At 40.0% G+C, this 13,187-nt stretch overlaps 3 protein-coding genes across 4 annotated transcripts in view; 2 read left to right on the top strand and 1 right to left on the bottom strand.

Moving 5' to 3' along the window:
• Positions 1 to 13,187, top strand: part of AASDHPPT (aminoadipate-semialdehyde dehydrogenase-phosphopantetheinyl transferase) — a 1,013,205-nt gene that overhangs the window by 599,440 nt on the left and 400,578 nt on the right. The window lies entirely within an intron of this gene.
• Positions 1 to 13,187, top strand: part of LOC127037049 (uncharacterized) — a 199,342-nt gene that overhangs the window by 133,014 nt on the left and 53,141 nt on the right. The gene's annotated exons all lie outside the window — the stretch shown is intronic.
• The window catches only part of GUCY1A2 (guanylate cyclase 1 soluble subunit alpha 2), a 273,796-nt gene that overhangs the window by 217,594 nt on the left and 43,015 nt on the right, over positions 1 to 13,187 (bottom strand). The gene's annotated exons all lie outside the window — the stretch shown is intronic.

The raw sequence follows: 13,187 nt of genomic DNA, 5'->3' as shown, positions 1-13,187 counted from the left end.
CTTGCCTTTCTTAGGAACCAGCGAGTGCCCTCTGTCCATGTTCTACTTTTTGTGCTTCTTCCTTGGCAGTGGAGATGGAGAGCAGTGCCAGGATGCATGCAATGCTGGAAGAGTGCTTCACACCAAGGCCAAAGTGCACGGTGCCAAATCCAAGCAGCTTGGTTACAAAACTGGTCTAAGAGCAGCTTCCATTAGAACAGCCTGAAGTCTGATTGCTCTGTCCTTCTTTGTGAGAGGCTTAAAGTCCTGACAAATTTGGCAGCTGTCTTTCATGTGAGATCCTCCCAGAACTTCAGAAAATTGGAGTGTGAGTCCCTCACAGGCATAGGCTTGCCACAGGAGGCACAAGATTTGAAGTCTGGGGACTGGGGAATGTCCAGCCCCGGGGGAGAAGAGAGCCCCTCAAATGATAAGGGGGTACTATCTACACTAATACTATTTACAATATATACACTGTAATTAAACTATAGACTAAACTATCAAAGAAGAAACCACTGATAAGCACCCTGACGAAGGAAGAGGAGACGTTCCCACAACCATCACAGGCGATAAGAAGGAACTCAGAGGGTGTGGGACTGGCAGTGCCCCTTATACCAGCACAGAAGCACGGAGCTCCTGAGGGCACTAGAGCCAGCCTGACTGATACCAGTGATGGAAAAATCTCTGGCAAAAGTGTGGCAAACACACACCTAGCATGGAATGGACATGAGCAAGCACTTGAAAAAGAACAGGTAATATCTGCTGCAGGAAAGGAATAGCAGATAAATGTAGGAAATGGAACATAACACTAAGCAGGAAATGCAACATAACTTTTAAAATAACAATTAGTTTTGGGGATTATAATTTTACTCTTATTCTAAAAGGATGACAACAGAACTCCTAAAAAGTTCCCATCTGAGCATCAGTGATACCAAAAAAGAGTAAAACACTTGGATTAGCATGACTTGATCAGCATGGTTTCTATGGGGAAAATCAGGTTTTTCAAACCTTTTAAAGTGCTTTGAAAAAGTCAATAAAATATTACCTGAAAGTGACCCATGTGACCAAATTCTTTAGATCTCCCAATAAGAAACTAGTTAAAAACACAGGGTGAGGGGACATGTCCTCATATCACTTAAAAAATAATTAAACTACATTTCATCTCTCATGAATAGTGCTCGTGGTATAAGAATTTTCTCACTTTGTTCTATGTCTTTTACTAATACACTTACTCATTTTGAATAATGCCTTACTCCATGAGTAGTTCCATTGACTACAGTAGGACTACTCATGAAGTAAGGTGCTATTCAACATGACTAAGGGTATATCTGTCTGGCTCTAAGATTTTTAATAAATGGCTACCCTCAAAGTGGAGAGAAGGCAGTAGACAGTGAGGTACCTGAGGGAATGGTATTTGGGACCTTTGCTATTTAGGGGATTTATTATTGATATGGAAAAATTAGACGTGGATTTAGTTTGCTAGTTACATAAAATTTCTCCAGTAAGTAAAAAGAACTATGAATTTTGAGAAATTACAGAATATTCGTACAAGAAATAGAACAACAGGGCCTTAATCCTGACTGGGACCTCTGGGCACTACCACAATAATGGGACCTGATTAATAAAGAATTAAAGAAGATTAATGACATTTGACTTGGTACCATAGAAAATTAACATGGCACACATTAAATGGATTAAAAACTAGCTAACTGATAGGTCTCAAAATGTCAGTATAAACAGGGAATTGTCATCACGTGAATGTGTTTGCAGTGGGCTCCTGCAGGGATTTCTTCTTGACCTTTGTCAAAGCTAACTCCCCACTCTGGCACTTTGAGTGCAGAAGGTGGGGGCGCACAAGGATTCTAAAATTAATACTGACCACTCCAGGCTTATATTAAACTTCCAAGGTTACAGCTTTTTTCTGACCTTGGCTTGGTAGATGCTGCCACCATCCAAGTGCAGAACCCCTTTTGAGAGCCCAGGAAGGTGCACTTGGGAATTCCTTCCTCTGGGATACCCTCAAGCCCTTTCACTCCCCATCCCTCTGGGGAAGAGCTGAGAAAGAGAAAAAAAAAGGAAATCAGCTGTTGCCACCACCTAATTAAACAACATGTGCACAAACCTCTTTAAGACACAAAAATTCAATTCTGTTCTTAAAAGAGGTAAATTTTATTTTAAAAAATTAAAGAAGAAAGTACATTTGGGAACTCGGGCTATTGCTAGATTTTAAAAGAGAAACTACAAGGACTAAGCACCAAGAATAGCTTTCTTGAGGTCCAGTCTAAAGGTTATAAGCAAAACAAATGCACCTGGGGTTAGCACAGAGGAATCCACAAGACATAAAGAAATAAAAGGGATAAACCTAATCACATCTTCCTAGACATTTCCTGATCTACTTACATATCTGGGGGTTTAAATGAGTAATTTCTAGGTATGATACTGATAATTTTTCATACCGGGCCCAAGCTTCTTACAGCATAGCTGCTTCCCTGTCCTCCTCTCCCAAGGAGAACGACAACAGACAGACAAAAGGGGAGTCGTTTTTCAATTTTAAAAAGTTCTAGCCTTCCCATTGGCTCTTTTGGCCAGGTGCCCACTCACTTTCTTTTATTTATGCATAGCAGTGAGACTTTTTAACCATTTACAGGTAGAGCAATTAGAGAACAGCTATTAAGAGGGATTTTATAGCTACTGGCTGGGTGGGTGTTCATAAAAGGGAGCTACCCCTCCACCCTCATTTATCATAACCTTATACTGAAGAAAATATAAAATGATCACTGATAAAGTTTGCAGGTGACACAAAAATTGGAATGATAAATAATTAAGATGACAGGTCACTCATTCAGAGCAAGCCAACCATTTGTGTTTTAATGTATACATCAAGGAACAAGGAACACAGGCCTTACTTACAGGATGGGGGCCTCTATCCTAGGAAGCAGTGACTCTGAAAAAGATTTTGGAATCATGGTGAATAATCATCTGAACATGTGCTCTCAGGGTGATTCTATGACAAAAGACCTTATACACTCCTGGGATGCATACAAAGGAAAATCTCGAGCAGGAGTACAGAGGTCAATTTACCTCTCTATTTTGGCTCTGGTGTGACTGCTGTTGGAATGCTGTGTCTAGTTCAGATGCCCACATTTCAAGCAGACTGATAAATAGTAGAGCTGAAAGAAGAGTCATAAGAATGATTAAAGGATTAGAAAGCATTCCTCATAACAAAAGACTCAGGGAGCTCAATCCGTTTAGCTTAACGAAGAGAAGGTTAAGGGGTGACGTGATTACAGCCTGTAGGTATCCACATGAAGGAAAATATTTAATAATAGGCTCTCCAATCTAAGAGAGAAAGGTACAATACGATCCAATGGCTGGAAATTGAAGCTAGACAAATTGAGTCTGGAAATAAGGCATATATTTTTAACAGTGAGAGTAATTAACCATTGGAACAACTTATGAAGGGTTGTGGTGGATTCTCCATCACTAACCATTTTTAAACCAAGATTAAATGTTTCTCTAAATAATATGACATAGGGATTATTTTGGGAAGTTCTATGGCCTGTGTCATACAGGACAGACTAGATTATCACAGTGGTCTTTTCTGGCCTTGGAATCTATGAATATAAACAACAGTGGGGATTTAGACACATTGGGAGATTGGTGACCTTGAAGGCAGATTACATTGAACTTGGATAAATATAAAGTGTTCACATAAGTAAAAAAAAATCAAATCAACTCAAAAATAATTGGTCATATAGAAAAATCTGTATTTTCTGGATCAGATCAATGAAAAGACTGCTGTCATTGTAGATACCTCAGTGAAGAAGTTAAACAAATACATATTTAAAAAAGAGACTGAAAATTATACAGAACATATTACTATAGGTGTGATCACATACCCTCATCTGAATTATTATAGAATTCTATTATACCTCTCTGTGGATTAACATGTACAAATTGGGCCCTGATTCTGCACATACTTATGTGCATGCTCAACTGTAAGCATGAAAGTAATCCCATTAAAATCAATGAAATTACTCACATGCTTAAAGGTAAGTAAGGACTTACACTTTTGCAGAACTGAAGTCTTGTTTATTCCACCTTCCTTCCCACACAAAAAGTTCAGCAGAAATTGAAAATATTGCAAAACATACAGAAAAATATTTAGTAGCATAGCAGGCTTTTCACATGACAAAGGACTGAAAATACTATGAATAGGGCTCGATCAAATTCACGGTCCATTTTGGTCAATTTCACAGTCATAGGATTTTTAAGATCATAAATGTCATGATTTCAGCTATTTAAATCTGAAATGTCATGGTGTTGTAATTGTAGGGCTCTTGACCCAAAAAGGAGTTGCGGGGGGAAGCCCTGCGGTACTGCTACCCTTACTTCTGCACTGCCACTGATGGCAGCGCTGTCTTCAGAGCTGGGCAGCTGGAGAGTGGTGGCTGCTGGCCAGGAGCCCAGCTCTGAAGGTAGAGCAGCCACCAGCAGCAGTGCAGAAGTAAGGATTGCATAGTATGGTATTGCCACTCTTACTTCTGTACCACTGCCTGCAGATCTAGGCCCTTAGTCAGCAACCACCACTCTCTGGCCACCCAGCTCCTAAGGTAGCAGTGCAGAAGTAAGAGTGGCATGGTATAGTATTGCCACCCTTAATTCTGTGATGCTGCTGGCAGGTTGTTGCCTTCAGAGCTGGGTGCCTGGCCAATGGCTGCTGCTCTCTAGCCACCCAGCTCTGAAGGCAGCGCAGAAGTAAAGGTGGCAATACACAGCTCTCCTAAAATAAACTTGTGACTCCCCTGCAACTCCATTTTGGGTCAGGAACACTAATCTGAGAAACGCTGGTCTCCCCCGTGAAACAGCATAGTGTAAAAGCACACAAAAGACCAGATTTCATGGGGGGAGACCAGATTTCATGGTCTGTGATGTGTTTTTCATGGCCATGAATTTGGTAGGGCCCTAACTGAATATTGTCAAAAAAGTTTTAGACTGCAAGCTGTAGATTGTATAGTCTGTGAGGAAAGGACAATTTTTTGTTCTGTGTTTGTACAATGCTTAGCACAATGGAATCCTGGTCCGTGACTGTGGTTACTAGGTGCTACCACAACACAAACAAACAAAAAAAACAACCAAGCAAATAAGTAAGATGTGGTGATAGTGTGTTTTCTATTTGTGTCTAAAGTGCAAAGCTCAATTTTAGGCACTACATAAATAACTATCCTGTCCCTTCACCTAAAAACAAAGGGAAAAAATTAAATCAAAGAGCAGTACATTGAGAAGAAAAAATAGAAAATACTTTTTTTTTACATAGCATGTAGTCAACAAACAGAATGGAAATGCTGCACTTGGATTGTTGAAAGGACTGAATCATACTGTTTTCCATTGGTAACGTTTGTATTTAAGTAACATGAGAGAATGATATGGACAACAGTGGAAAAATCAAATACCACGGGTGGATAAGCCCCTCTCTTGTGTATAGTTTTGAACAATTTGCTACTTGTACTATGCCAAAAATGGTAGTTTGGGGTAAGGGGTGTGTTATATTCTATTCCTTGGGGGGGGCATCCTGTAACCCCTATATTCCTCATTTATATATAATTGTGATATTGCATATAAGGTAGGCCATGTGAGGTACCGGGGAAAGGTTATGATCTGCTGAAAGTCATTTTTCTATCTAAATATGTATATCATTAATGCATATGAAGTTGTGAGAATTTATACTATGATTGTTACTAAAATATGCTGTGGGTTTGGGAAGCGCCCAGATTCTAGCTCCCCAGAGACAATGCCAAGGAAAGCAGCCAACACCCGGGCGAGTGTCAAACAACCATTAACAGCCATTGTCCAGCAAAGGTGCTACAACTCAATGACTCACCTGTATAAGGCCACAGCAGGGGAATTGCTCAACTTTGCCTGGGGACTCAGCAATGCCCACCAGACATGCCTGGACCTGTGTTCTTCAAGCATATGGGACTGAGGGTAAAAAAACCAAATGCACAGGGGCCATGCTTGGCCTTTCTTTTTTCCCCAATCTACACTGCAACTAGCAACAAGGACACTCAGAGAATACTGAAGACTTCAACAGAAGTGACTGGCCCAGGTTTCAAGGATGAAACCTGTGTACTATGAATTGCAATATCCAGTGGGATGAGAAAAACTGCTTAATCTAGATGTTGCCCAGTCTAATAGGATTGAGAGTTCAGACTGCATGCTTATATTTTATTTTATTTTGGTAACTAACTCTGACTTTTTGTCCATTAGTTAAAATTTATCTTAAAATCTTAAGATCTATGTATCTTAAAATCTACCTGGAGAGTAAAGGGGGCATAGCAGTACCATGTTCCCACGATTGCATGCCTGGGATTCCATCACATACTCTTCTTGAGATATTTCTAAGACAGGACTTGTAATAAAATCTCTGTAAATATCCTTATACATGATCCCACAACTTAGCACAGGGTCAGCAACCTTTCAGCAGTGGTGTGCCGAGTCTTCATTTATTCACTCTAACTTAAGGCTTTGCATGCTGGTAATACATTTTAACGTTTTTAGAAGGTCTCTATAAGTCTATAATATATAACTAAACTATTGCTGCATGTGAAGTAAATAAGGTTTTTTAAATGTTTAGGAAGCTTCATTTAAAATTAAATTAAAATGCAGAGCCTCTCAGACCGGTGGCCAGTACCCAGCAGTGTGAGTGCCACTGAAAACCAGCTCACGTGCTGCCTTTAGCACATGTGCCATAGGTTTCCTATCCCTGATTTAGCACATGGCTTAATTTATTACATGGATATCTCTACCAGATATACAGTATGTATGTGTGTGAAGGATATGTATTGATACTACTTTTTATATAAATAATACTTTTCAAAAATTAAATGAGGCACCATAAAGTCTTTAAATCATTTTGAAAGAGCTATCTACTTAAGGAACAGTACAAGGATAATTTAAAAAAGTAAGCAAAGTCTGGATTTCAAATATCATAGCTGTTTTGCCTATCACTTATAATCACTTAAAAACTATCTGATGTGGTCATAGAATATCAGGGTTGGAAGAGACCTCAGGAGGTCATCTAGTCCAACCCCCTGCTCAGAGCAGGACCAACTCGAACTAAATTATCCCAGCCAGGGCTTTGTCAGTAAACTTCTTTTACTGTTTATCTTTGTGACATTGCACTCCATATGAGTTTATGAAAATATGCTAATAAGTGTGAATATAATGTAACTGGAATATGCTTCATGCAAAAGGTCTGTTGTCAGATATCATTACAAAGTTTATAATCTACTGAGTGTGGTCATCCTATTTGTATAAATGTATCATTCCTGTATCTGAAACTAGAAATATGAAATATAACTCTGAAGTCCTATTGTAATTATGCAAAGTGTGGGCCATTAATGGTGGTTTGGAATCTTGATGGCTCCCATCAACTAGGACAATTGGTTATAAATGGCTCTGTTTACTTGTAGGCTTTCCTATGAGTCAGGCCAGGAAGAATGGAGGCTTGGGGTCTCACAGGACATGTGACTGTGTCTCCTGGTACTGGAATCCATCTTAAACCTGGTGCTTTTCCATTTAGAAGGAGGGGTGGGAATCCAGAGAGAAAAGATTCTTGACTTGTGCCAAAGCTATATCAGGGGGTGGAACAGAACAAAGGGGGCTGGAGTCATGAGAAATCCCCTATCTACTACCTGAGCTGGAACAAGGACTGTACCAGGAGAAAGGACTGGGCTGAGACTAGAAAGGAGTCTAGTCTGTGAAAGAAGCTTATTGGAACATCTCTGAGGGTGAGATTTACCTGTATTCAGTTTCTTAACTGTATTAGGCTTAATCTTGCATGTTTTGTTTTATTTTGCTTGGTAACTTACTTTGTTTTGTCTGTTATTAGTTGAAACCACTTAAATCCTACTTTTTATACTTTATGAAATCACTTTTGCTTATTAATTAACCCAGAGTAAGTAATTAATACCTGGGGGAACAAAGAGTGGTGCATATCTCTCTATCAGTGTTATAGAGGGCAGGCAATTTATGAGTTTATAAGCTTTATTCAGAATAAAACAGATTTATTTGGGGGGTTGATCCCATTGGGAGCTGGGTGTCTGGGTGCTAGAGACAGAAGCACTTGTTAAGCCTTTTTCAGTTAAGTCTGCAGCTTTGGGGATGCGGGTTAGACTCTGGGTCTGTGTTGCAGCAGATTAGTGTATCTGGCTCAAGAAGGCAGGGTTCTGAAGGCCCAAACTGGCAGAGAAAACAGGCTCAGAGGTAGTCTCAGCACATCAGGTGACAGTCCCAAGGGGATCCCTGTGACTGAACCCATCACAATCTTTACCACCGAGTTTGCCTGAAGTGTTTGGTAAGGGTGCTGGCTCAGGTTTACAGCCACTGGTGTATATCCACTTTCCATTGAAGAAATGGTGAACGAATTAATAAATTTGCACTGCTCAGGATGAGCAGTGCAAGATGGTATATTCCTGAGCTACAAGGCTGGGAGCTGGGGGGATTTGGCGCATGCCTTTTCTGTGTTTTTCATGAGTGGCTCTGGGAGCATTCATGCAATGTAGCTGGGTGTGGGAGCTCCACATGCTGTTGTGCTAAGTGATCACAGCTCCTGGAGGGGTTTGCTGCTTGTCACTAGAGACAGCCCAGGCTGGACAGTTAAGGAAGGCACAGTGGTCCCACAGTCCCAGACTGCACCCCGGGGATCCTGTCACAGGGAAAAGTTGCCTTTTTCTGAAAAATCTGTTGTTGACTGCTGCCAGAGGCAGGATATCAGACTAAATATATCGGATATAGCAAAACCTAGTAGATACAGGTAACATTTTCAAAAGCATCAAAGTTACTTAGAAGCATTTGAAAATTTTACCCTATATCTATAGTTTATAAATCATTATTCATAGTTCACTGTTTTCTAAAAACCTACAGATATTAACACCCTATTCCCTATACCCTTCATCTTGTTGCTTTCTTTGTTATGTGTTGTCTAGTTTTAGGCCCTGATCCAGCAAAGGTATATGTGCAGTCTTATCCAGTTGATTTCAATGGTTCTACTGCCAACATGTAAAGAGATGCATACACATAAGCCCTTCCAGAACTGAGGTCTCAAATTGTCAGTTCTACCGGGCAGGGTCCAGGTTATTTATTTGTCTGTATTTTCTATTTGTCTTTTGAGTGCTCAATGAAGAAATGACAATAGTAAATGGCTTACTTTCATCTAAACAAAGGGCTGACAAAAGGAGTAACAGAAGGTTCTTTTCTATTCTGTCTTTTTTTCACTGCATGCCTAAAAAAATAAAAACAGAGGAAAAAATCTAATTTATGCATTGGAATGAAGATAAAAGTCCCTCCAAAATAAGCTAAAAGGTCCTCTGTGTATCACAAAGCCTTTTATATAATTCCTTTTCCTGATCAAACACTGTATGACTTGAGCAGCTCAAACCTGGCACAGACTCGTCTGGGTTTCCCCTCCTTGTTCAAACTCACTAAGTCTGAGAAGTGTGGCGATATTCACCAACTCAGAATTCTCTAAAAGCAATATTCTGAAACAGATCGTTGCTGATAGGATGTGACTCCTGTAAACTGAATAGGGAGTGCCCCAGTCCACAAAACAGAACAATCGCCTAACTCTGTGACTTGTTACCTTTTTAATGGCTTCATGTTACAAAAGGAAGAAATATCGGTACTCCTCCCTCCCCAGCTAGCCTATGAGGAATTACTGGAGTACTGCTTCCAGTTTTGATGTCCACACTTTAAAAAGGATGATGACAAATTGGAAAGGGTCCAGAAAAGAGCTACAGGTCTGGCAAACCTGTCTTATAGCAAGTTACGTATGGTGGACAAACCTCAGTATTGCTGCAAAATTATTATAACTTCCTTTTTATATTAAGTTGTTATGAACTTGTTTGCACTTTTACTGAACATTACAATAAAGCCACAAGTATGTTATAGTCAGGAAGCTTGACATTATAATAACACCTCTATATGCTTGAAGTTAGTTATGTTATAAGTGTTCACAGTGGTTAGAGAAATTCTAGGTTTTCACGTCTGTCACCAACAACAAGCAAATGTCAGGAAGGTAACCTCTCCTTATCCATAAACCATGTTTAAAAAGTGTTATATTAACTCAGAAAAGCTGCAGTTTAAATTTCAACTTGCCTTATCGTTTCTACTATTTTTCTTTCTGATATGTTTAAAAGATATATTGGATACTGAAATTTGTGCTTTGTACAAAATATCTGATAAAAGTTTAATTGATATAACAAATAGATTGTAACTCTAATGTCAAACCAACCTAATATCCTTCTTTGACAGGGTAACAATTCTAGCAGATAGAAGGGAAGTGGTAGATGTGATACATCTCGACTTTATTAAGGCTTTGATATTGTCTCACATGACCTGCTCAAAAACAAATTAGAAAAATACAGAGGGTTACAATAGATCACAAATTAAATATGAGTCAACAATGTAACACTGTTGCAAAAAAAGAAAACATTCTAGGATGAATTAGAATGAGTGTTGTAAGCAAGAGAAAGGAAGTAATTCTTCCACCCACCACTAATAAGACCTCAGCTCAGTATTGTACCCAGTTCTGGGCACCACACTTTGGGAAAGATATGAACAAACTGGAGAAAGTCCAGAGGAAAGCAATAGACATTATTAAAGTTCTAGAAAACATGACCTATGAGGAAAGATTAAACAAACCCATATTTTTTCAATCTGGAGAAGAAGACTGAGGAGGGACATGACAGTCTTCAAGTATGTAAAAGGTTGTCATAGAGGAGGGTGATAAATTGTTCTCCTTAACATTAAGGATGGGACAAGAAGTAGGAGGGTTAAATTGCAGGAAAGGAGATTTAGGAAAAACTTCCTGTCAGGGTAGTTAAGCACTGGAACAGATTATCTAGGAAGATTGTAGAATCTTCACCACTGGAGGTTTATAAAAACAGGGGTCTAGAATGGATAATACTTACTCCTGCCTCAGTGCAGGGGACTGAACTAGATTATCTAGCGATGTCGCTTCCAGCCCTACATTTCTATGATTCTAAGGAGCTTGTGTCAATAGTACTGTTGCCAACCCTCCAGGATTGTCCTGGAGTCTCCAGGAACTAAAGATTCATTTTTAATTAAAGATTATATCATGTAATGAAACATCCAAGACTACATCCTACCAAAATTGGCAACCCTAGTCAAGAGACAATCCCCTAACAGGGTTTTATCTAGACTAGGACATCTCCATTTGTATAATATACACGTTTGATAATCCTTATCCTCAAGAAGGCAAACCATGTAAAATATATATGTTTTAGGAATAGCCCCAATTGTGAAAAGAAATGGAGGGTATGAAAAATAAATCTGGGTAAACTCACAGAAAGAATTCGAGAAATATCCTGATTGAAATAAAATTTATAATTACTCTAAAACTTCATTCAAAAAAACGATGAGGAAAAACATGTGTAGCTGGAAATTTTTAAACCTTTTCTTTATTTCTTAAATACTAAAATAGAAAACACTTTTGTAAATGCATACTTGCAAATATGTCAGCTAATATAAAGCTCCTACTATCATTATGTTTGCAGTGTTGTAGCCATGTGATCCCAGGATATTAGAGAGAAAGATGTGTGAGGTAATATCTTTTACTGAACCAACTTCTTTTGGTAAAAGTTAAGCCTTCAAGCTACAGAGCTCTTCTTCAGGTCTGGGAAAGACACTCAGGAGTGTCACAGCTAAATACAAGATGGAACATATTGTTTAGTTCTGTTAGTTCAGGCTTTATCTACACTGGAACTTCATCGGCAAAACTTCTGCCGTTCAGGGGCCTTAAAAAAAACACACACACCCCCGAACAACAAAAGTTTTACCGACGAAAAGCATCAGTGTGTGAACAGTGCTTTGTAAGCAGGAGCACGCTCATTGCAGGTGGCATGTTTTTGTCAGCACGAGAGCTCTCTCCTGCTGACAAACAGCAGCTACACTGTGCATCTTTTAGCAGCATGGCTACAGCAATGCAGCCATGTCGCTAAAAGCTGCGCACTGCAGACAAAGCCTTAGTTCAAGAGATATTATAAGGGACCATTCAAGGGGAAGTGGCTCATTAACACTCCTGCAGTGCTATGCACAACTCCCTCCACAACACACCTTTCAAGATCCATGAGTCCTATACATGCCTATCACAACATGTGCTGTACCTCACCCAGTGCACTGAATGCCCCAATAACAACTATGTGGGTGAAACGAGACAATCACTACACTATTGAATGAACTCACACAGAAAAATGGTAAAACAAGAATGCCATATTACCCATGGGTAAACACTTTTCCCAAAGTGATCACTCCATATCTGACCTATCAGTCCTCATCCTCAAATGGAACCTGCTCAACATTTTCAAAAGATGAGTCTGAGAATTTTTATTCTTAACTTCACTAGACACTAAAAATAATGGCCTTAGTAAAGAGACTGTATTTATGGCTTATTACAACAATCTGTAACCCACTAAGAAGATGTCTACGTTATAATCTTAAATCGACCCTATGTTAGGTCGACTTACGGTCACAGCAGTAATTACTGCATGGACTGATGTCCAGATTACTCTCCTTCTGTCAGTGGTGCATGTCCTCATGAGGAGCACTTCCACCGACTGAAGAGGGATAGTGTGGGGGCTGAGAGCCAGGGCTCTCAGCTCCGTGCAGCTCTCCTCCAGGATCCCAACTGCCCCCTGGGCATCTCACCTTCCCTTGCCCAGCCAGAAGCGGTGGGAAAGCTACCTGGGGCTTCTCACTTCAAGCGAGGAGATCTGCACTCAGAGTCCAGTCAACTGCTGTGCTCCTGCTGGGGAGTCAGGGTCCTGGGGGGCATAATGGCTCCCCACGGGAAGTGGAGATCCTGAGGGCAGCCCAAGCCAGGAGACCCAGCAGCAGCAGGGCTGGAAAACCGGGAGTCGGTTTTCTTGTCAATTTCACAGCTCCAGTGAACAGCCAACAGCCAATGTAAGGAACGTAGTGTCTACACAGATACTGCATTGCCCTAACTACACCTACATAAGCCCTATGCCATTGTAAGTGCCTAAATGGAAGCTGAGTTCATTTGAAAATCTGCCCACTTGTAGCCACCACACTATCTCCAGGTCCTGGGAGAGTTAACCTACCTAAGAACACTTGCACCACTCAGCACAAAGGTAAACAAATATTCTTTGGTTTGGGGCTTGTTTTAT

Source organism: Gopherus flavomarginatus, chromosome 1, assembly GCF_025201925.1.
Source record: "Gopherus flavomarginatus isolate rGopFla2 chromosome 1, rGopFla2.mat.asm, whole genome shotgun sequence".
Taxonomy (NCBI): domain Eukaryota; kingdom Metazoa; phylum Chordata; order Testudines; family Testudinidae; genus Gopherus; species Gopherus flavomarginatus.
This window is presented reverse-complemented; position numbering and strand designations above follow the sequence as displayed.